At 37.5% G+C, this 25,083-nt stretch overlaps 1 long non-coding RNA gene across 1 annotated transcript in view; it reads left to right on the forward strand.

The window, feature by feature from the left end:
- The first annotated feature begins 10,099 nt into the window (after positions 1 to 10,099).
- Positions 10,100 to 25,083, forward strand: part of LOC129460299 (uncharacterized) — a 91,467-nt gene continuing 76,483 nt past the window's right edge. Inside the window, exons 1-2 of the long non-coding RNA XR_010114894.1 lie at positions 10,100 to 11,221; positions 23,507 to 23,560. This is a non-coding gene — a long non-coding RNA (uncharacterized lncRNA). The remainder of the gene's footprint in view (positions 11,222 to 23,506; positions 23,561 to 25,083) is intronic.

Genomic DNA, 25,083 nt, shown 5'->3' on the forward strand with positions numbered 1-25,083 from the left:
ATACAAGTAGGGAATGGGGAGAGGGAGAAGTTTCTCCTCACAGAAATACCCTAGTCAATAAATGAAGAATGAATTGTTAGTGGATACATGTTATTTTATATTTGTCAAAACCTATAGAATGTATAACACCAAGAGTGAACCCAAAGAAAGGATGGACTTTGGGTGATAATAATGTGTCAGTGTACATCCATCAATTGTAAACAGCTTACCACTCTAGTGAGGAATATCAATAATGAAGGAAGCTATGCATGGGTGGGAGCTGGGGGTGTATGGGAATTTTGCATACTTTCCACTCAACTTTGCTGCAAACCTAAAACTGCTCTAAAAAATAAAGTCAATTTCTTAAAATCATAAAATTAAGATATCACCACTTTGCAATAGCTAAAGAATTGATTAATCCAGGCAAAAATCCTCAATAGTTGTTAACATTTCACACATACACATTTCCACTTATGGAAATATATACCACTATTTGTGAAGTAATCTTGCCAAAACCATGGAAGCAGAATCTAATCTCTAGCCGTAACTGTGAATTTAAAAGAAGTACCTTGTACAAGATGATGAATATGTTTGAGAACACATTAGGGATGGAATCAAGAAAATTCAAATTATTAGAAAATCTTCAGTTAAAACAATCTCATTTCTCCAGTGAGACCAAGAAAAAGGAAAAAAAAGGGACCAAGAAAAAAAAAGTAGAGATGAAGATAGAGCCTACAGGTTAAAAGAAACCCTAGAAATATAGCAAATAATAATAAATTATGAATCTTGTTTAGATCTGGATTTGATTGTTAAAAAAATAGATGGTAAGATAATTGGAGATATGTGTATACTGACTGAATATTTGATATTAGAAATTATTGTAATATTTTTAGGTGTAATAACGGTATTTTATTTTAAAGAATCCCTGTCTCTTAGAGACCCAAACTGAAAGACATATGGATAAAAAGAAATTAATGCTTGGAGCTTTGTCTCAAAATAATGGGAAAAAGACCCAACTACATGCTGCATGCAAGAAACTCATCTCACTTGTAAAGGGTTACACAGTTTGAAAGTGAATGAATAGAAAAAGATATTGCAAGTAAATGGAAACCAAAAGGGAGCAGGAGTAGCTATATTTACATCAGACAAAATAGACTTCAAGTCAAAAGCTGTAAAAAGAGACAAGCAAGAACATTACATAATAATAAAAGAATTAATTCAGCAAGACAATAAAACAATTGTAAATATATATGCACCCCACAGTGGAGCACCCAGACATATAAAGAAAATATTATTAGACCTGAACAAAGAAATCCCAGTACAATAGTTGGGGACTTCAACAATCCATTTAGCATTGGGCAGATCATCTAGACAGAAAATCAACAAAAAAAATCAGATTTAAATTGCACCATAAACCAGATGGACCTGACAGACACTTACAAAATGTTATCATCCAACAGCTACAGAATACGCATTCTTTTCATCAGCACATGGTATTCTCCTGTAGTCCCTATATATTAAGACTCAAAACAAGTCTCAAAAAATTTTTTAAAAATTAAATTATACCAAGTATCTTATCTGACCATAATAGAATGCAACTAGAAATCAGTAACAAGAGGAACACTTGAAACTATACGAATGCATGGAAATTAAACAACCTACTCTTAACTAATGGATGAAGGAAGAAATTAAAAATAAAATTAGAAAATTCCTTGAAACAAAAGAAAATCGAAATACAACATCCCAAAAACTTATGCAACACAGCAAAAGCAGTATTAAGTTTATAACAATAAATACCTACCTCAAAAAATTAGAAACATTTCAAATAAACAACCTAATGATGCATCTCAAGAAACTAGAAAAGCAAGGACAAGTCAAACCTAAAATTAGTAGAAGGAAATTATAAAGATCAGAACGGAAACTAATAAAATTGAGACTAAGAAAACACGATTTTAAAAATCAACCACAAAAAAAGTTGGCTTTTCAAAAAGGTAAACAAAAGTCTCCCATCAACAACAACAACAAAAACTCTAGGACTGGATGACTCCACCACTGAATTCTGCCAAAGTTTTACAGAAGAAGTAATACCAATTCTCTCAAACTTCTCAAAAAAAATTGATGCAAAGGGAGTTCTTTCTTACTCATTTCATGAGACCAGCACAACCCTAATACCAAAACCAGACAGGAACACATACACAAAATGAAAATTACAAGCCAATATCCCTGATGAACAGAGACATAAAAATCTTCAACAAAATACTGGTAAACAGAATCCAATAACAGATAAAAAAGATAATATACCATGATCAAATGGGATTAATCCCAGAAATGCAAGAATGGTTCAACATATGCAAATTAATAAAAGTGATACATCCTATCAACAGAATGAAGGACAAAAACCATATGATCATTGCAATAGATGCAGAAAAAACATTTGAAAAAACTCAACACCCCTTCATATAAAAATTCTCAATAATTAAGTATAGAAGGAAGGTACCTCCAAACAATAAAGACCACATGTGACAAACTCACAGCTAACATCATATTGAATGGGGAATAGCTGAAAGTAAGAACTGGAACAGGACAAGGAGGCCCATTTTCACTACTCTTTTGTGATATGGTACTGTAAATCCTAGCCAGAATAATTAGGGAAGAGAAAGAAATAAAGGGAATCCAAATTAGAAAGAAGGAATTCAAATTGTCCCTGTTTTCACAGGACGTGATCTTATATATAGAAAAACCTAGACTCTACCAAAAAACTCTTAGAACTGATACACAAATTCAGTAAAGTTACAGGATACAAAATCAATATGTGAAAATCAGTAGCATTTCTATACACAAACAATGAATTAGAAATCAAGAAGGCAATCCCATCTACAATAGTTACAAAATAAAATAAAATACTTATGAATAAATTTAACCAAGGAGGTGAAAACTCTGTACAAGGAAAACTGCAACACGCTAATGAAAGAAATTGAAGAGAATACAAACAAATTGAAAAACATCCCACGCTCATAGATCAGAAGAATTAATATTGTTGAAATGACCAAACTACTCAAAGCAATCTACATATTTAACACAATTCCTATCAAAATACCAATAACATTCTTCGTGAAAATAGAAAAACCAATCCCAAATATTGTATGGAACCACACAAGACCTCAACCAAAACAATCATGAGGAAAAAAAAGAAAAAAAAAAAAAAAGCAGGAGACATCACACTACCAGGCTTTAAAATATACAATATATTACAAAGCTGTAGTAACTAAAACAACATGATAATCACATACATAGACCAGTGGAGCAGAATAGAGAACTCCAAAATTAATCCATATATCTACAGTCAATTGATTCCTGACAAAGGTGTCAAGGACATACATTGGGGAAAGGACAGTCACTTCCACAAATGGTGATGGGAAAACCAGGTACCCATATACAAGATAATGAAGTTAGACCCCCACATATCATCCTATACAAAAAACAACTCAAAATGGATCAAAGAGCTAAATGTAAGACCTGAAATTATAAAACTACTAGAAGAAGACATAGGAGAAGCACTTCAAGATATTGTTCTGGGAAAATAATTTTTTTTTTTTTGGTAGAGATGAGGTTTCACCATGTTGCCCAAGCTGGCCTCAAACTCCTGGGCTCAAGTGCTGGAATTACAGACATGAACCACTGTGCCCAGCCTGGAAAAGATTTTATAAATAAGACCTCAAAAGCACACACAACAAAAGCAAAAACTAAATGGGATTGTAACTAAAAAGCTTCTGAATAGCAAAGTAAATAATCAATAGAGTGAAAAGATAACCCACAGAATAGTAGAAAATATTTGAAAACTACTCATCCAAAGGGTATTAATATCTAGAATATACAAGGATCTCAAACATCTCAACAGCAAAATAAAAAATCTGATTTTAAAATGGACAAATGATCTGAACAGACATTTCTCAAAAGAAGACACATAAATGGCCAAAAAATACATGAAAAAATGCCCAACATTGCTAACCACTAGGGAAATGCAAATCAAAACCACTATGATGTATCATCTCACCCCAATTAAGATGGCTATTATCAAAAAGACAAGAAATAACAAATGCTGGTGAAGCTGCAAAACTGAGGAAACTCTTATACACTGTTGGTGGGAATGTAAACTAGTACAGCCACTATAGAGAAATGCATGAAATTTCCTGAAAAATCTACAAATAGAACTATCATTTGATCCAGCTATCCCCCTACTGGGCAATTATCCAAAGGAAAGAAAATCAGTGTATCAAAGAGACATCTGCACCCCCAGCAGCACCATTCTCAATAGCCAAGATATGGAATCAATTTAAGCGTCTAACAACAGATGAATGGATGAAGAGAATGTGGTAGGCTGGGCTCAGTGGCTCAAGCCTATAATCCTAACACTTTGGGAGACTGAGGTGGAAGGATTACATGAGGCGAGGATTTCAAAACTAGCCTAGGCAGCATGGAAAGACCCCATCTGCACAGAAGGAAAAAAAAATTAGCCAGTCATGATGGTCCAGCATACTGTAGTCCCAGCTACTCAAGAGGCTGAGGAAGGAGGATTGCTTGAATCCAGAAGTTGGAGGCTTCAGAAAGCCATGATCATACCACTGCACTCCAGCAGTAATAGGGAAAGACCCTGTCTCAAAAAGTAAAAGAAAAGAAAGGAAATGTGGTATATATACATAATGGAATACTATTCAGCCTTTAAAAAGAATGAACTCTTTTTATTCATGGCAACATGGATGAAACTGAAAGACATTATTTTAAATGAAATTAGCCAGGAACAGGAAGTTAAACATCACATGTTCTCACTCAAATGTGAAAGCTAAAAAAAAGTTGATCTCATAGAAGTAAAAAGTAGAATAGAGGATGATAGAGGCTGGGAAAAGAAAGGGGAAGAAGGAGGATAGGGAGAAATTTGTTAAAAGACAGTACAGCTAAGTAGACAGAATAAGTTCTAGTGTTCTGTGGCACTGTAGGATGCCAATTGCCAACAATAACGTATTATATAGTTTTAAATACCTAGAACAAAGGCATTGAAGGTTTCCAGTGAAATGAAATGATAAATGTTTGAGATGATGAACATGCTAATTACTCCTGATAGGATCACTATACATTACACGTATCACAGCACCACTATGTACCCCACACATTATTATGTGCCAGTTTTTAAAATGTTTAAATAAAAAGTAAAAATAAATAAAAAATAATGGGGGGAGTAGATGGTGATTGACAAAATTGACCCTGAATTAGTGAAATAAGTGTGGAAGTTCACTATTTCATCTTCTCTTATATATATTTGAAATCTTTTCCAATAAATGTTTATATATAACTTCGCAATTTACTTAACCTACCAAAGCCTGTTTTCTCATTTATTAAACAGAAATAACGATATCTACAGCAGAGATAATATCTCCTTATAGATTTTTCTGAAATTTTAAATAGTATATTTAAATCACATGGCACACAGTGGCTGTTAGATAATTTGTGGGGACTCAGTTTGACCCACTTATTGCTGAATTGACTGGTCTGAAGTTAGGGAGTTTTTGCACTATTCCTACAGCATAGCAATGCTGGGAGGGTGAGCAAGGGACAAAGAGAACCAATGTCCATAGGAGTCACTCTTTCGGGCACCACAAAGATGCTGGTGGGAGATTTTGGCTTTTTTGGTTTTGTTTTGTTTTTTTTAAATTCAATCTTCAAATGAGTTACTATTTTTGGATTTGTGAGCCCTGGAATATGCTGGTGCTGGTAGACACGATGGTTTGGCTAAGTGTTTATTCCGTCCCAGGCAACTCCAGGGGCAGGTAGAGAAGGTGCAAATATATCTTATCTTCCAAAGCCATTTACCCTGGCTCCACCCTCACTTCCACAGGCAGTTTTCTTTTATGAAATACCAAAAATATCAGATTATCTTCAAAACTAAATAATTCTAAACCTCCCAGTTTCCCCAACTCATTCCAGTTCTCCCTGATGATTTTCTTTTTTGCTTTGCATTCCTGTACTACTTAGCCTTACCCTTGTTCGCAAAAGACCAAAGTGTAAAGCAAAACAATTAAAGAGTGAAGTACAGAGGCCCCAAGGCCGGAAAAGATTAGATTGCTTAGAGGCACAGTCTGCTCTCAGAGATGATAAGCCTTGAGTAGTTCTTCTGGTTAGTTTTTCAATGGCTGAGTTTTTTTGGCTCTCTGGGTACTGCTGGAGACTTCAGTTTGTTAAGAGCTAACCCTGGACTCTCTCCAGTTCCTGCCTGCATGCCAATTCATCTTATTTCTAATAAAGCCAATTCTTATTTTTCTAACTTGTTTCCAATTCTCAAATGTAGCTCCAAAGAAAACAGAAAGTAATTAAAATGTCAACACTTCCCTGAAAAAGAACATAAACTCTCTTTGGATTTTCTTCCCAATGGAAATGTTACTTTTCTCCAACGTGCCTGGCCCCCGTGCGTGGCAACCAGCTGTCACCCGCAGCAGACCCATCAGGCAATGCACATAAATCCCCTCTGTTCATTACTCTTGTTTGCATTTCTTCTTCTTCCTTACCATTTTCCAAATGGAGAGATCCTATAAATGAAGTACTTATGCCTGTCTCTTATAATGGACTAATATCTACGCCAATGTAATATATCCAAATTGTATGCAATATGAAATAAGCTCCAGCAGCAATAAGCTATTTAATCTAATGTGGAAAAAGCAATGTGGAGCCTAACAGCTTATCATTTAGTGCAGTGCAATAAATTAACTAAGCACCATTTTGCATAATAAGTGATGATTATTCCTTTTACCTTCATTTGGATTGGTTTGGATGGATTATGACTGTCTTCAGAGTTAATCGGGTTTACGTGAAACAACTTCTTTTTTAAATGTATTCCATTAAAGAATGAAATAAGGAAGAGCAAACATGTGCCATCATTTTGCGATTGGTGTTTTTGAGGTTAGTCTTTCAGAAGAAAATTCCCCATTAACAGGCAAACGTGTAACTATTGTCCCAGAACTCTTTAATTGGAAAGAAGCCAATATTTGTCTCCCATCTCACCCTTTTTCTACTTTTCCCTGTAGATTCCTGCCATTCCCTTGACTCGATTTTTCAAAGCACTTTTAGTAAAACACTTGGTTTCTTCTTTCCAATATCTCTCCAACCCTGGCCTCTCTCCTCCCCACACCCAATTACTTAGCTCTTTGGGGCACATATCAGACTGACCAGCACCACTGGTCAGTAAGTGCAGCCGTTCTATCTAGTGTTACAGCCAGACTTCCCACCAAAGGTCTCCAAAATGCATCAATAAGTATCAAAACACATGTCAACAGCAATGGCTGCAGCAAATCATCATAACTAGCATTTTAGAGAGCTGAACATGATGCAAGCACCTTAAAGAGGCATCTTAGAGTAACTCCATAAGGTAAACATCATCATCATCATCCCTATTTTACAAGTGGAAATTGTGTCTGATCAAGATTAAATATTTTGCCAAATTTGCATGGCAAATGAGGGCTTGATTCTGAATAACATCAAAATCTGTGTAACATGTTATATTATCTGCTGGGGGTAAAAAATAAAATATGTTAGCCAAAAAGTGTCTCTCTGTTTCCGCATTACTGTCCAGGGAAAAACAATTCAAAACAGGTGCCCTACTTGCAGTGAGGCCAAACCTTCATAATCACTTAGATGAGACTATTTTTACAGTACTTAGGATACATGTGGGGTCTGCCACCTCTGCCCTTTATAGAGATTTGCATTCCTTTTCTGGATTTATAAACTGCTTGAGGTTAGGACATGTATTTTCTACATAATAGGACATCAGTGTGGTATAATGTCTGAGTCAGAAAATCCTAGGTTTTTGGGTTTTCTTGTTTGTTTGCTTTAGAGACAGGGTCTCACTCTGTCCCTCAGGCTGGAGTGCAGTGGCACAATCAGTTCACTGCAGCTTTGACATCCTGGGGTCAAGCAATCCTCCCACCTCAGCCTCCTGAGTAGCTGGGACTACATGGATGCACCACCGCACACAGCTAATTTTCTAATTTTTTTGTAGAGTCAAGATCTAACTATGTTGCCCAGGCTGGTCTCAAACTTCTGGGATCAAGTAATCCACCCACCTTGGCCTCCCAAATTCCTGAGATTACAGGCATGAGCCACTGCACCTGACTGAAAACCCCAGGTTTTAATTTTGACTCTATTTACCACTAACTATAGCAAGCTCTAGTCTGCTTAAAATAAAAGTAGATAAATATACTTCATAGAGCTGTTAAAGAGAGTAAATGAAATAACATAAACATATAGCACAGGTGATAAAATCAATAAATTCTAGTTCTCTCTCTCTCTCCATACTCATTCCACCTCTAATATCTAAGCATCAGTTTTCCACACGTGGAAATATTCCATGGAAGTGTCAAGGACACTAAAGTGTGAATGAAAGCCTGACTGAAACTCTTTCCTCGCAATATTTTCTCTTAACAATAATTCATTGCCACATATTTACCCATCTCACCAAAATGATATTTTTAAAAAGTGATTTTAATTCTGCAACTTTTAATTCTACAACAATTCATAAAGTGAATAAAGGTAACTGTCATTCATAATCTAATATCCCTTTTCTTCTAACTTCTCCTTCTCTATTGCTTCATTTCTCTTCTCCAAGTTGTGGCAGTAAGTGCCACTGATTATCTAAGGAAGCTTTGGATCAAGGTCAAGGACATCTAATTGTAAACTTTTATATCCTCACTCTTCTGACATGAAACTTTCCTTTAACTTTAGGAGAAAAAAAAAAGAGCTAAGAAGAATAGCAAAAGAAAATCTGAAGTCTTTCAAAACTTTAAGGAGAAATTCAAGAAGAGGCCAAATTGTGATGTCATACACTCACACGAAAAATTATATGGCAAATTTTATTTAACATTATAAATGGCTTCAAGTTTTAAAGATGCATAAGGGGAAACATTATTCTTTGGACATATTTACACATTATTGGGTTCTGAATTAAATGGTTCATAACAAAAAAATTATGGACAGTCTTCTTCAATGAATGACAAGTTGTTTCATCTTTGGTTTATGACATCTTTTCCTTTAGAGAACTCGAACTGTTTAATATTTTTTTGAGTTAAAGGAAGAACATTATTTGATGGAATTTGAGTTGATAAAATGACAGATCAGAGAGATTAAGTAAAATATACAGAGCCACACAGCAAATTATTGTCCAATATTTTAAAATTTTGAATTGAGTGGGAAAGCTTTAAAAAGAAAAAAAAAAAGATAATATGCTGAGTAGAGCAGCTTACTTGAGAATTAAAATTTTGTTCTTGAGTCTCCCTCTCAAGGCCCTAAGGAATGCACAACCTAATTGAATGTGGGAGGCAGTGGGGGCATATATGAGATGAAACTTTGCCTAGAAATCTGGGAAGGGGAAGAAAAGTGATACTTAAGGTTGAGCCTTCCAGAATGAGTTGGACTTCCCAAGATCAACACTGTGAATTAAGAGTGATGGGTTGGGAAGGAGAAGGCATTCCAGGCAGATGGCAGGCTGTGCTTGGCATGAAAACATAACAAAACCTGTTATGTTGTGAACAATGAAGGGGCTAGAAGCTAGATCATGATTAGGGTTGCCTTTTGGAAGGATGAACATGACAAAATAAAGGGTAGAGCTAAAATTGGGACTAAAGAGACCAGCTAAGGAGCTCTTATCATTGTCAAGGGTGTTGGCAGGGGTGGGGGGGTCCACTCTGTAACACTTATTTAATTGAGTTGAGCAATGTGGATCACCCATCAAAGCTGGTCCTCATGCTGCACATCCTACTCTTCTCACATATAAATCACATTGCGTCTCAGCAAATTACAAAGAATGTCATGTATCTCTGGGATGGCTCTAAATGACAAATTTGTTCAAGCCATGGTTGAAAAGAAAGAAAGCTGAGGACAGGATCCTGGAGGACACGGGTCAATAAACTGCTGAAAGAGCAGAGAAATCCATGAAGGCTCCCTGGAGGAAGAAGGAAATCCCAGAGAGCTAAAAGGTGTAAGCCACCAGAGAAGTCAATCAGACGCAGGGAAAGGAAGAGCATGGGAGGAGGCCAAGTGAGAAAGGGCAGACCCACAGAACAAAGCCTGTAAAAGCAGAGTTTCAGGGCCATTGATGGCTCCTGACAGAACCATTTTTATGGAATAAGAGTACAGTGATCCTATATTACAAGTAAATTGAGTCAGGGGTAGAAATGGCTGGTATGGAGCATTTTTTTTTTTTTTTTTTTTTTTTTTTGGAGACCGAGTTTCACTCTTGTGGCCCAGGCTGGAGTGCAATGGCGTGATCTTGGCTCACCACAACCTCTGCCTTCTTCTGCCTCAGCCTCCCGAGTAGCTAGGATTACAGGCATGCACCACCACGCCCGGGTAATTTTTTGTATTTTTAGTAGAGATGGGGTTTCTCCATGTTGGTCCAGCTGGTCTCGAACTCCGGACCTCAGGTGATCTGCCCGCCTCAGCCTGCCAAAGTGCTGGAATTACAGGTGTGAGCCACCACGCCCCACCTGGAGCATCTTTTAAAGAAGTTTAGCTATGACAGGAAGGAAAGAGAGTGGCTATAGCCAGAGGGGCATGTGGAATGAAGGTGGGGACTTTTTTCATTTCTTTTTTTAAATGGTAGAGAGATTTGGGCATTTTTAACAATAGTAATGAAGATAGAAAAAGAATATAACCTGGGAATATTATGACCAGCAGAAACACAGATGTAAGAAATTAATGCTTTGGGTGGGGAGGGATACGGTTATCTGTGAGTTAAGAAAGGAGAATTTCATCAAAAGGAAGAAAGACAACCCTGGTTTCTGATGATCATATGTAAAATGGCACAGTGGAAACAACACTTTAGACTAGGAGTCTCCAGCCTCCAGTCCCAGTCTGTGGCCTGTTAGGAACCAGGCCACGCAGCAGGAGATGAGCAGCAGGTGAGCACAGGAAGCTCTGTTTGTATTTACAGCTGCTTTAAATTGCCACATTACCGCCTGAGCTCCTCCTCCTTTCAGTTCAGTAGCAGCATTAGATTCTAATAGGAGTGTGAACCCTATTGTGAGCTGCGCATGCGAGGGGTCTAGGTTGCGTGCTCCTTATGAGACGCGCTCCTTATGAGACGCACTCCTTATGAGAATCTAACGCCTGAGGATCTATCATTGTTTCCCATTACCTCCAGATGGGACTGTCTAGTTGCAGGAAAGCAAGGTGCCAGGGCTCCCACTGATTCTACATTATGGTAAGTTGTATAATTATTAATATTTTGTTATATATTACAATGTAATAATAATAGAAATAAAGTGCACAATAAATGTAATGTAATGTGCTTGAATCATCCCAAAACCATCTCCCACCCCGGTCCAGGGAAAAACTATCTCCCATGAAACGGGTCCCTGGTGCCAAAAAGGTTGGGGGCTGCTGCTTTAGACCCTAAAGAGTCACTCACATTCAAAGTCAAATCGCAGCCTTATCTCTAACTAGCAGCGTCCGCCTTGACCAACACTTGACCTCTCTAAAACTCAGATTTTTCATCCACGAATAGTGATAAATACACCTGCCTTAATGAATGATGGGAGGATTTCAATTTCGATGATTCCCTGCTGACATCTATTCTCTTCCCAGCTTGACTTTTCCCCCTAGCACCTATAACTTTCTAACATACTCAGTATTTTAGTGATTTATCTCGGTTATTATCTCTCTCTCCTAACAGAATGCAAACCAAACAAGAGTAAGAATGTTTTCCTATTTTGTTCACTGCTATATCCTCAGCATTACAGTGCTTAGCACCTGGTAGGTTATCAATTTTTAAAAAGTGAAATAAATAGATTAATGATTAGGATACTACAGAGCAGTTTCTCGACTTTGACACCACTGACATTTGGACCCAGATAATTAATTTGCTTGAGGGGGTAGGGGCTGTCCTGTACCCCGTGAGATGTTTAGCAACATCCCTGGCCTCTAACCACTAGAGGCCAATGGCACCCCACCCCCAGCGGTGATGAGCAAAATTGTGCACAGACGTTGCCAAACGTTCATGGAGGGGCAAAATCATTTGGACTTGAGAGCCTCTGCAGTGGGATAAGTGCTAAAGATGGTAGCTTTTAATATTATTTTAGTAAGGGAAGAAATGCAAAATCAAAGTAACACTTGATCATCAAATTCTCCCACAACCTGCTTAATTTGAGGTGGAGAAAAATACCGCTGCTGTGATGGTGTTGGCTTCACAGTAAACTGACATTTTACTTATTATTTTACCAAGAAACATGTTTAGAAGAAAATAGCTCCATAAATCAAAAAAGTGTCTCCTAAGCTTCTTGTGTGTTAATCGAATGTGAGAGATTTTCTTTTTTGTCACCTCTCTGAACAAACAATAATAGCAAAAGTAATCATTCCTATCCATACAGTCTTATAACATCAAAGCTAATAATGTATGGTAGATAATTCATCGGCCAACACTTTAAAAATACTAACATCTTAGCCCCTAAATTCTAATTAATGAAGTATTATAAGGTGCCAGAAGACACAGCTGCAGTCTTCCTTTTTAGGATTATCTTTCCCTTCAAATTTTCTGTTTTTACCAGTCCATTCCTTTGCTTTAATTGTCTTGTATTAAGATGGCTAATATTGATCTTTCAGAAACATGAGGATCTCATAAAATGGAGACTCTTCCAAAAATTGCTTTGGAGAGCATGGAAAAAAATACCAGCAATGACTTGGCTCCAGCTTCTCCCCTCAAATACAGACACCACTAACTAGGGAGTAGTCATTCGATCAACAGAGAGTTCATGGTTAGGACAACCATGGTTAGGACTGGGTTTGCCTGAAACATTCCCAGTTCACGCCAGCTGTCCCACTACACTAATTAATAGCAGCCCATTTTATTCTCAAAAATGTCTGGATTTGGACATTAAAAGTATATGGTCACCTTTTTCAGAGTTCATTAGCGTTTGACTGTCCACACAAAAGAGAGGTGAGCAGAGAGGGATTTGGTGCCAACTGGCTTTTTGCTTTCTCGTCTCTGAGCCTCGGGCACATCTCAGACTTTTCTCAGCACTCTATGGCAGACCTAGCTACAAGGATAGTCCTTTCTGTAGCACAAACTCAAAGGTAAACTATCTACAAGTCAATAAATGAATCAGTCTTCCACCTAGCTTGTTGATCAATATATCATTTCTCCTCCACTTTCAAAAAAAGTGAAATGGAAATTAGGTTATCATGTGACAGAGTCTGGCTTGCCTTGGCCTTCCAGAAGGCATTTGGATTCAGAGAGGCCAAGTAGTGTGAGATTTGCTTCTGGACGAGGCTGGCCTCTGATTGCTGCGCCTGCTGAAAAGGCCTTCCAGACTGCAAGGTGCTAACCAGAAGAACCCCCTGATAAAAGCCTCCTTGCCCCATAGCCTCATACTCCTCAAAGTAGAGTAGAGATGATATTTAAAGGCAGCCAACTGACCAAGAATATCCAGCCTTTTTATGAGTAAGATAAGCCTTTCTCTTTCAGGACCAAGAACACAGCTCAGGAGATTATACAAGAATCAGGAGTTAGCAACACAGCTGTATGCCAGCTCAGATCAGGAGTCCAGGGGGTCAGCAGTAGAAAAGGGCTCTTATTCCAAAGCTAGGCTGAGGAGGAGAGAGACCAAGAACTCTAAATAGCTGAAAGGTAGTAACCTGAGATTAGACAATCCTTACTCCTTGAGCCGCATACCTTTCATTATTCAGCAGTCCCATCTGTAATATAGCTAATATATTATTTATGATGTGATGATTTTACTGGGATTTAGCAGTCCCAACTAAGTAATATAATAACATTAGCTACTATTTATTAAGCACCAAATGTGTACATTATCTAATTTAATCTTTATAATAACTTTGCAGGCAAAGTGCATGATACATGGTTTTACCACATACAGGTAACATGGATAACAGGGTGCTAGAAATAGTTCATGCTCTATAAACAATAATAATAGCTACTGTTATTGTATTACTCAATTGTCACCATGTGTCTCTTAAATACCAGAATGTTTGGTAGTCCCTCTCATCTTAGTACCTTCACACGTGGTTTCTTAGAACACACTCCAACCTCAAATTCCCATTTATTTATCCCTCGGCTCTCAGCATAGATGTGATTTCTCGCAGGGAATCCTCCTTGAACCTCCAAATTGAAATGAAAGTCCCCTCCTAAAACATTCAGTCTCTATTTCCTGCTGTCAAAGGCCTCATTTTACTTGGTTATAGTTGTCAGTTTCTTTATCTGTAACTCCTCCTAAATTACAACCCCTTTGAAGTTAGGAACTGTGTCTCATTCCTCGTTCCCCATTTTTCCCCTTAGTAACACACACACAACACCTGATACATAGCAGGTACTCAAGAAACATTCGTTGGATGATGACATGAATAAATGACCCATTTCACTCTGGTGGTGGGAACTGTGGAGGCGAATGGCATGATTAATGACACCTTACAATTAATAAGTACACACTTCCTCAGAAGACATGTAACAGAGAGCACACACTATTTCCATCGCCCTGTTATTTACATTACCTGTATGTGGTAAAACCATGTACCATGCACTTTGCCTGCAAAGTTATTATAAAGATTAAATTAGGTAATGCACATATTTGGTGTTTAATAAATGGTAGTTAACATTATTACACGACTTAAGCCTCACTACAATCCTGTGATGTAAGTATTGTTATCTGCCTTTTACTATATGAGGAAACTGAGCCTTAGAGAGGCTAAAGTGATTTCATAGAAAATGGCAAAGTCAAGATTCTAAATGATAACTGCCTGACTCTAAAACCCAAGCCTTTTCCCTATAGCAGCCCGACTCGATGCAAAATGAACGGAAGAATGAAAGAAGGCAGGAAGGTATAAAGGCAGGAAGGAAAAAAGGAAAGAAAGAGGGAGGGCGGAAAAGAGGGAGGAATAAAAGGAAGGAGGAAATAAAACAGGAAGAAAGAAAGGAAGATCGTGATTTTTTTTTCAACTGTACCCAACTCTAATCCTTGCAAAATTCTTCAAACAAGTATCATTGTCTTGATTTTCGTATAGCATTCATGCTTCAACTGTTACAGGTGTGATTTGCAAGAAACCATTATGAAGACAATTGACTGCTCATTGTGGCCTAAGCCTGTAATACCAGCAGTTTGGGAGGCCAAGGCAAGAGGATCACTTGAGCCCAGGAGTTCAAGACCAGCTGGGGCAACATAGTGAAATCCTGCCTCTACAAAAAATACACATAAATTAGCCAGGTGTGGTGGCATGCACCTGTAGTCCCAGCTACCCAGGAGGCTGAGGTGGAAGGATCACCTGAGCTAGGGAGGTGAAGGCTGCAGTGAGCCGTGATCGCGTCACTGCACTCCAGCCTGGACGACAAAGTGAGACCCTGTCTCAAAAAATAAAAATAATCAAAGCCTCCCATCTAAACGAGCAGCCACATTATTTGGCCACGATACCTCAGCTTGTAGCAACAAAAGCTCTGTCCACACTGTCCCTTCTTGCCAGTATGGCCTCAAGTTGGCACATCAAGCATCCATGAGTTTTGTCCTGATTCTGGCCTTGCTCTGGATTGTTGATGTGAGTCCTTGTGCAGGATGATGAGTCAGGATGCTTGATCAAGGACTTCAGCAAAATGAGGTTAAGGATCAATATGGAGAGTCATAAAAGTTTGCAAGGAGGTGGTGAAGGTAGCATCCCAAATTAGCTGCTTGAGCCTGGTTTACAAACAACCTTTGTCTACAGATAACAAATAGCAAAACTTCTCCTGCAAAAATAGCTAAGAAAGTGCTTCCTCATCAGTGGTATGATTCAGATAACAGAAAGACTGCACATGAGTCACACATGTTCTTTATGGAAATTTTCTTGGATGATTTCAAGATGATACATGTCATCAGATGTAGAACCATCCCAGTCAGTCTACTCAACCAAATTTCCTTTCCTTTTTTATAATTCCAACTCTTGTTTTAGATTCAGGGGATACATGTGCAGATTTGTTGCCTGGGAATATTGTGTGATGCTGAGGTTTGGAGCACAATTGATCTCATCACCCAGGTAGTCAGCATAGTACCCAAAGGTAGTTTTTCAACTCCTGCCCACCTTCTTCCCTTCTTGTAGCTCCCAGTGTCCATTGTTGCCATCTTTATGTCCATAAGTACCTAATGTTTAGCTCTCACTTATAAGTGAGAATATGTGGTATTTGGTTTTCTGTTTCTGTGTTCATTAGCTTAGGATGACAGCCTCCAGCTGCATCTAAGTTGCTGCAAATGGCATGATTTTGTTTCTTTTTTATGGCTGCATAGTATTCCATGGTATATATGTGCCACATTTTCTTTATTCAATTCACTGTTGATGGGCACCTAGGTTGATTCCATGTCTTTGCTATTGTGAACAGTGCTGTGATGAACATATGGGTGCCTATGTCTTTTAGGTACAACTATTAATTTTCATTTGGATATGCATCTAGCAATGGATTACTGGGTTGAATGGCAGTTCTATTTTAAGTTCTTTGAGAAATCTCCAAACTGCTTTCCACAGTGGCTGAACTAATTTACATTCCCACTAACAGTGTATAAGTACTCCCTTTTTTCCACAGCCTCGCCAGCATCTGCTGTTTTTTGATTTTTTAGTAATAGCCATTCTGACTGGTGTGAGATGTTGTCTCATTGTGGTTTTAATTTGCATTTCTCTGATAATGAGTGTTGTTGAGCATTTTTTCATGTCTGTTGGCCACTTGTATGTCTTTTTTGAAAAGTGTCCATGTCTTTTGCCCATTTTGATAGGGCTATTTAATTTTTGCATATTGAGTTATATAAATTCCTTATAGATTCTGGATATTACACTTTAGTCAGATATGTAGTTTACAAATATTTTCTCTCATTCTGTAGGTTGCCTGTTAACTCTGTTTATAGTTTCTTCTGCTGTGCAAAAGTTATTTAGTTTAATTAGGTCCCACTTGCCAATTTTTGTTTTTGTTGCAATTGCTTTTGAGGACTTAGTCATGAATTCTTCCCCAAGGCCAATACCCATAATGGTGTTTCCTGGATTTGCTTCTATAATTCTTTTCTTATTTTATTTATTTAATTATTTATTTGAGATGGAGTCTTGCTCTGTCGCCCAGGCTGGGGTGCAGTGGTGTGATCTCGGCTCACTGCAAGCTCTGCCTCCCGGGTTCACTCCATTCTCCTGCCTCAGCCTCCCAAGTAGCTGGGACTACAGGCACGTGCCACCACGTCCAGCTAATTTTTAGAGACAGGGTTTCACTGTGTTAGCCACGATGGTCTTGATCTCCTGACCTCATGATCCACCCACCTCAGCCTCCCAAAGTGCTGGGATTACAGGCGTAAGTCACCATGCCTGGCCTAGAATTCTTATAGTTTGAGGTCTTATATTTTAATCTTTAACCTATCTTCAGTTAATTTTTGTATATGGTAAAAGATATGGGTCCAGTTTCATTATTTTCCACATGACTAGACAGCTATTCCAACACTATTTAATAAGGAGTCCTTTCCCCATTGTTTGTTTTTGTCAACTTTGTCAAAGATCAGATAGCTGTAGGTGTGTGGCTTTATTTCTATCAGTTTCATTGTTCTATGTGTCTGTTTTTATTCCAGTAACATGCTGTTTGGGTTACTGTGGCTTTTAGCATAGTTTGAAGCCAGATAATGTGATGCCTCTATTACCCCAGCTTTGTTTTGGTTTTTGTTGTTGTTGTTTGTTGTTTGTTTGTTTTGCCTAGGATTGCTTTGGCTTTTTGGTTCCATATGAATTTCAGAATAGTTTTTTCTAAGTCTGAAAAATTACATTGGTAGATGATAAGAATAGCACTGAATCTGTAGGTTACTTTAGGCAGTGTGTCTATCTTAATGACGCTGGTTCTTCCAATCCATGAGCATGGAATGTTTTTTCATTTGTATGTGTCACTTATAATTTCTTTCAACAGTGTTTTATAGTTCTCCTTATAGGGATCTTTCACCTCCTTGGTTAGATGTATTCCTAAGCATATGTTTAGCTATTGTAAATGGGATTGTGTTCTTGATTTGGCTCTCAGCCTGAATGTTATTGGTGTTTAGAAATGCTACTGATTTTGTACACTGATTTTGTTTCCTAAAACTTTTTTTAAACATTTTATTATTATACTTTAAGTTTTAGGGTACATGTGCACAATGTGCAGGTTTGTTACGTATGTATACATGTGCCATGTTGATGTGCTGCACCCATTAACTGGTCATTTAGCATTAGGTATATCTCCTAATGCTATCCCTCCCCTCTCCCCCCACCCCAAAACAGTCCCCAGTGTGTGATGTTCCCCTTCCTGTGTCCATGTGTTCTCACTGTTCAATTCCCACCTATGAGTGAGAACATGCGGTGTTTGGTTTTTTGTCCTTGCAATAGTTTGTGAGAATGATGGTTTCCAGCTTCATCCATGTCCCTACAAAGGACATGAACTCATCATTTTTTATGGCTGCATAGTATTCCATGGTGTATATGTGCCACATTTTCTTAATCCAGTCTATCATTGTTAGACATTTGGGTTGGTTCCAAGTCTTTGCTATTGTGAATAGTGCAGCAATAAACATACGTGTGTGTGTGTCTTTATAGCAGCATGATTTATAGTCCTTTGGGTATATACCCAGTAATGGGATAGCTGGGTCAAATGGTATTTCTAGTTCTAGATCCCTGAGGAATCGCCACACTGACTTCCACAATGGTTGAACTAGTTTACAGTCCCACCAACAGTGTAAAAGTGTTCCAATTTCTCCACATCCTCTCCAGCACCTGTTGTTTCCTGACGTTTTAATGATGGCCATTCTAACTGGTGTGAGATGGTATCTCATTGTGGTTTTGATTTGCATTTCTCTGATGGCCAGTGATGATGAGCATTTTTGCATGTGTTTTTTGGCTGCATAAATGTCTTCTTTTGAGAAGTGTCTGTTCATATCCTTCGCCCACTTTTTGATGGGGTTGTTTGGTTTTTTTTTGTAAATTTGTTTGAGTTCATTGTAGATTCTGGGTATTAGCCCTTTGTCAGATGAGTAGGTTGCAAAAATTTTCTCCCATTCTGTAGGTTGCCTGTTCACTCTGATGGTAGTTTCTTTTGCTGTGCAGAAGATCTTTAGTTTAATTAGATCCCATTTGTCAATTTTGGCTTTTATTGCCATTGCTTTTGGTGTTTTAGGCATGAAGTCCTTGCCCATGCCTATGTCCTGAATGGTATTGCCTAGGTTTTCTTCTAGGGTTTTTATGGTTTTAGGTCTAACATGTAAGTCTTTAATCCATCTTGAATTAATTTTTGTATAAGGTGTAAGGAAGGGATCCAGTTTCAGCTTTCTACATATGGCTAGGCAGTTTTCCCAGCCCCATTTATTAAATAGGGAATCCTTTCCCCATTGCTTGTTTTTGTCAGGTTTGTCAAAGATCAGATAGTTGTAGATATGTGGCATTATTTCTGAGGGCTCTGTTCTGTTCCATTGGTCTATATCTCTGTTTTGGTACAAGTACTATGCTGTTTTGGTTACTGTAGCCTTGTAGTATAGTTTGAAGTCAGGTAGCGTGATGCCTCCAGCTTTGTTCTTTCGGCTTAGGATTGACTTGGCGATGCGCTCTTTTTTGGTTCCATATGAATTTTAAAGTAGTTTTTTCCAATTCTGTGAAGAAAGTAATTGGTAGCTTGATGGGGATGGCATTGAATCTATAAATTACCTTGGGCAGTATGGCCATTTTCACCATATTGATTCTTCCAACCCATGAGCATGGAATGTTCTTCCATTTGTTTGTATCCTCTTTTATTTCATTGAGCAGTGGTTTGTAGCTCTCCTTGAAGAGGTCCTTCACATCCCTTGTAAGTTGGATTCCTAGGTATTTTATTCTCTTTGAAGCAATTGCGAATGGGAGTTCACTCATGATTTGGCTCTCTGTTTGTCTGTTATTGGTGTATAAGAGTGCTTGTGATTTTTGCACATTGATTTTGTATCCTGAGACTTTGCTGAATTTGCTTATCAGCTTAAGGAGATTTTGGGCTGAGACAATGGGGTTTTCTAGATATACAATCATGTCATCTGCAAACAGGGACAATTTGACTTCCTCTTTTCCTAATTGAATGCCCTTTATTTCCTTCTCCTGCCTGATTGCCCTGGCCAGAACTTCCAACATTATGTTGAACAGGAGTGGTGAGAGAGGGCATCCCTCTCTTGTGCCAGTTTTCAAAGGAAATGATTCCAGTTTTTGTCCATTCAGTATGATATTGGCTGTGGGTTTGTCATAGATAGCTCTTATTATTTTGAGATACGTCCCATCAATACCTAATTTATTGAGAGTTTTTAGCATAAAGGGTTGTTGAATTTTGCCAAAGGCCTTTTCTGCATCTATTGAGATAATCATGTGGTTTTTGTCTTTGGTTCTGTTTATATGCTGGATTACGTTTATTGATTTTCGTATGTTGAACCAGCCTTGCATCCCAGGGATGAAGCCCACTTGATCATGGTGGATAAGCTTTTTGATGTGCTGCTGGATTCGGGTTGCCAGTATTTTACTGAGGATTTTTGCATCAATGTTCATCAAGGATATTAGTCTAAAATTCTCTTTTTTTGTTGTGTGTCTGCCAGGCTTTGGTATCAGGATGATGCTGGCCTCATAAAATGAGTTAGGGAGAATTCCCTCTTTTTCTATTGATTGGAATAGTTTCAGAAGGAATGGTACCAGCTGAAGTTGTTTTCCATTTCCAGGAGCCCTTTAGCAGAGTCTTCAGGGTTCTTTAAGTGTAGAATCATATTGTTAGCAAAGAGAGTTTGACCTTTTCTTTTCCTATTTAGAAGCCTTTTATTTCTTCCTCTTGCTTGATTGCTCTGGATAGGACTTCTAGTACTATGTTGAATAGGAATGTTGAGAGTAGGCATCCTTATCTTGTTCCAGTTCTCAAGGGGAACGCTTCCAGCTTTTGCCCATCCAATATGAAGTGCACTGTGGGTTTTTCATAAATGGCTCTTATTATTTTGAGGTATGTTCCCTTGATGCCTGGTTTCTTGAGAGTTTTTATCATGAAAGAGTATTGGATTTTATTAAAGGCTGTCTCTTTACCTATTGAGATGATCATATGGTTTTGGTTTCTAATTCTGTTTATATGGTAAATCATGTTTAATGATTTGTGTATGTTGAACCAACCTTGCATCCCAGCAATAAAGCCTACCTGATCATGGTCAATTAACTTTTTGGTGTGCAGCTGGATTCAGTTTGCTGTATTTTGTAGAGGACTTTGTGTCTGTGTTCATCAGGATATAGGCCTGTAGTTTTCTTTATTTGTTGTATCTTTGCCAGGTTTTGGTATCAGAGTGATGCTAGCTTTGTAGAATGAGTTAGGGAGGAGTCTCTCCTCCTTGATTTTTTGGAAAAGTTTCAGTGTAATTGGTATGCACTCTTCTTTGTACATCTGGTAGAATTTGGCTTGACTGCATTTGGTCTGGAGCTTTTTGTTGGTTGGTAGGTATTTTATTACTGGTTCAATTCCAGAACTTGATATTGGTCTGTGCAAGGTCTTGATTTTTTTCCTGATTCAATCCTGGGAGGTTGTATGTTTCCAGGAATTTACCCATTTCATCTAGATTTTCTATTTCCCTCTAAACTATTATAAACACCTTCTTCTTTTGTATTTCTGTGGGGTAGATTCAACCAAATGTCTTTCTTCATTGAACACATACCAGATGCAGTGCTCTATGCTAAACTCTAGGGTTAAATTGTGAACTAAGCAGAAATAATCCCTGCTTCATGGGACCTATTACAGGAATATATAGGGGAGTATGAACTATTATATTCATCTTGGAGAAAAAGTCAATTAAAAATCTTTATTATATAGTGTACTGATTTTGGTAAAGAGGTCTAATTGAAATTTTAGTTATAATAACCAAAAAGTTGCCAATAATCCCCAAGAAGATAAAGCTTGCTAGGTTGATGAAGAAAAAATATTTCTAAATATAGGCTGTGTCCTGTAAGACAGAATACTTTCTCATGCATTTCTTTCCAAGAAGAAAATGTGGTAACAAATCATTCTGACACTTATTGTTACTAAATAATATCTAGGATCAGCAAAGTAAGAATACTTACTTCATTGAAGAGAATTATGAAACTTCAGGGCTGGGAAGCAGTTTTGAAATGGAATGTCATTCTCTTTCCTTTTACAGATGAGGAAACCAAGATTTTGAGAAGGCAAATGGCTTTCTTAGCATCACACAAGTAGGAACGTGAGAGTTAGAAGGGGAACTCAAGTTTTCTAATTCAGTGCTCTTTCCTCCAAACCAAGCTGCAATGAGACCCTTTACTTTTTTTATGAGTACTAATTTACCAAAGAGGTAGTGATTTGCTTGTAAACTCTCTCTTTCACACACATACACACACACACACACACAAGAATAAAATAATATGCTTTAGGCAACATATCAACTATATAGTAATCTAGCTTTCCATTACAAGTGTTATATGACAAACAAAAAAAAATCTGTTCTTCATTAATTGAACCTCTAGAAATGGCTTTTACACAAAGCACAGTTGATTACTTAAGTTACTTCACTGTGTACTTGTGGGATTGTTTGATTTTACCCAGAAAACAGTTTAGCTTTTAAACATAAATACCGAAGTTTAACAGACCAGAACTCTTTCAAGGACTCATGATAAATATTATATTACTGTATTTGTTCTTTGGCAAGAAATGTTTTTATCCAATTCAGGTACTCTCCATACTGTGGTTATTAAAGATTTATCAGAGCAACTTAATTTATTTTATATACTCACATAGTATAAGCTCAGCTATAGTTAATTAAGAAAAAAAGAGGAGAAAAATAAATTTTAAGTGTAAATTTCTTCAAAAGTACAGCAGATATTTAATATGTATTATCCACATTCTAGAGCTGAGAATATTTTTAGATGTCTTGAAATTTGGCATCAGCTTAACTTGAATCATCTGGCTTGAGGCAGGAACAGGAGTGACAGATGCTGAAAAACCTACTCCACCTACCAGTGAGGTACACTTCTGTGGTCGATGGCTAGTGCTAGCCAGTTGTGAGATATTAAGGCATTTAATTTTAAGGGATTTCTTTTCCTAGGCCTAAGTTTTCTCATGTAAACAATGAAAAACATGGAATAACTTGCCTGGTAAATCTCTTGCAGCAGCAGAATTCTCTGTGCCTTTTAGTTCTCATTTTTATTATTTACCCCAGAATCTAGATAAGACTCAACATATGTTCCAAGGACAGAGACATCTGTCATGACTATAATATGCACAGCAAAAGAGGCCCCAAATAACGTCCAAAAGTACACATAAATCACACCTGTATCAGAACATGAGTCGTGATTAAGAGAAAAATGGTCTAGCTGAGAACCCAAAAGTCAGATATACAGACTTCAAGTTGTTAAAAACATTAAATATGTAAATATTTCTTTTTATTTATTTTTTTACAAAATACTGTTGTCTATATAGTGATCAGATTTCCTGAATTTACATAAACAATGACATTGCAACTATGAATATGTTTCCTTACAGGGTGTGAAAGAAGAGGCATCATTCCTTCAATCTAAAAGGATTACATCAATTCAGGTAAACCATATTTTATTATATGCATTTATTACACACAATGCGATAATACTAACTCTACCCTTAACTCTAATGTGGGAAATCCCTGAAATAAAATGTCGTAAGTTAACTTATATTCTTAGGCTTTACATTTTAACTTCAGAGATGGAATTCATGGTGGAAGCAATAATTGTTGCCCATAAATGAGAACAATTTACCTGAATGAGTATGAAAACACCTCTTTTAAAATCATATACTTTATAGAAAACATAACTTTCTAATAAAGTGCTAATTTTTCTTCGTACTGATTAAAGTATTGAACAACAAGTTTCATAATGCAGTTCCAGAAAATGGAGTGACTGCCAATTAAAAATGTGGGAAGAGAAAGTCTCCATCTCCCTGAAGGAACATACAGAGTCCTTTTAAGATAAGTACATTTAAAGAAAATTGTTATGCACAACACTAACTTCATTGTAGGTTTTTGGCTCTCTTTCATATGACTATGTCTCTGCAGATGCCTTTAGTACCAGTGGGGAATCTATACTTGAAATGCATTCTTCGCCACTTGGCAGAGTATTCACAGTAAATGAATATCAGAGCTAGGATTTTGTTGTTGGTTTTTTATCTGTGGCTGGCTAAAAAGACAGACTTTTACCTACAAGTTGGATTATACTAAACAAAAAGAAGGATAAGCGATTTTCTTTTAAGGCAAAATCAAAGGAAAGAAGGAAGACCAAATCAAATTTTCGTTTTGAAACAATAAACAATAGCAGACAAGTTGGTTAGCAGGGACACTACGTTTAAATATTTGTGTGTGTTTGCATGTGGGGGGCGTGTGTGTCTCAAAATAGGAGCAGAATGGCAGACTGAACACGTGTTCTTTCCCACCCCAATTACCCTGATATGATCAAATAAATAAATACATTCATAACAGCACTAGAAAACAAGAAAGGGTGGTGTCAACATCAAAGATGTTGAGATATTTATAAAAGATATAGAGCAGATAGGATTGAATTCTTCATACAAAGAAGACCAGAAAAAAAACCCATAGGAGAGAGAGAGTGCAGAGATGAGAGTGCTTATGGGAGCTTCAGGCAGCCTTAGGAGGTCAAGGAGCAATTGTCACAGTGATTAACTGGGGCAGTGCATTTAGAGGGACTAGGCTGGTCAGCCAGCCCCCCTACCTCCTGACTAAGCTGAGCAAAAGAGAGCAGCAATTGCCCTCAGGCTAAAACAGATGAGCATGGGCTCTGAGACCAAAGAGATGGGACAATTCATTGTCACAGGTAGCTAGTGATACCCTTGAGACCAGCTGAAACCTCCTCCTAGCAGAATGCCCTGTCCTGTCCCCACAATCACTACAGATAAGCTCCTATAATCTGAATCAATTTCTACTAAAATGTGAACAAGTTATTCAAATATGTACGCCAACAAAACTAAGATTCCAAGTTAAAGAAAAATGTGGGATATAAGAAAGCATGATAAGAAAAAAAAATAAAATATATTGTTAAGTTTAAATCTTTTTTCTTTAATTTCAGCTTTTATTT

Source organism: Symphalangus syndactylus, chromosome 13, assembly GCF_028878055.3.
Source record: "Symphalangus syndactylus isolate Jambi chromosome 13, NHGRI_mSymSyn1-v2.1_pri, whole genome shotgun sequence".
In the NCBI taxonomy this organism is placed as follows: Eukaryota; Metazoa; Chordata; class Mammalia; order Primates; family Hylobatidae; genus Symphalangus; species Symphalangus syndactylus.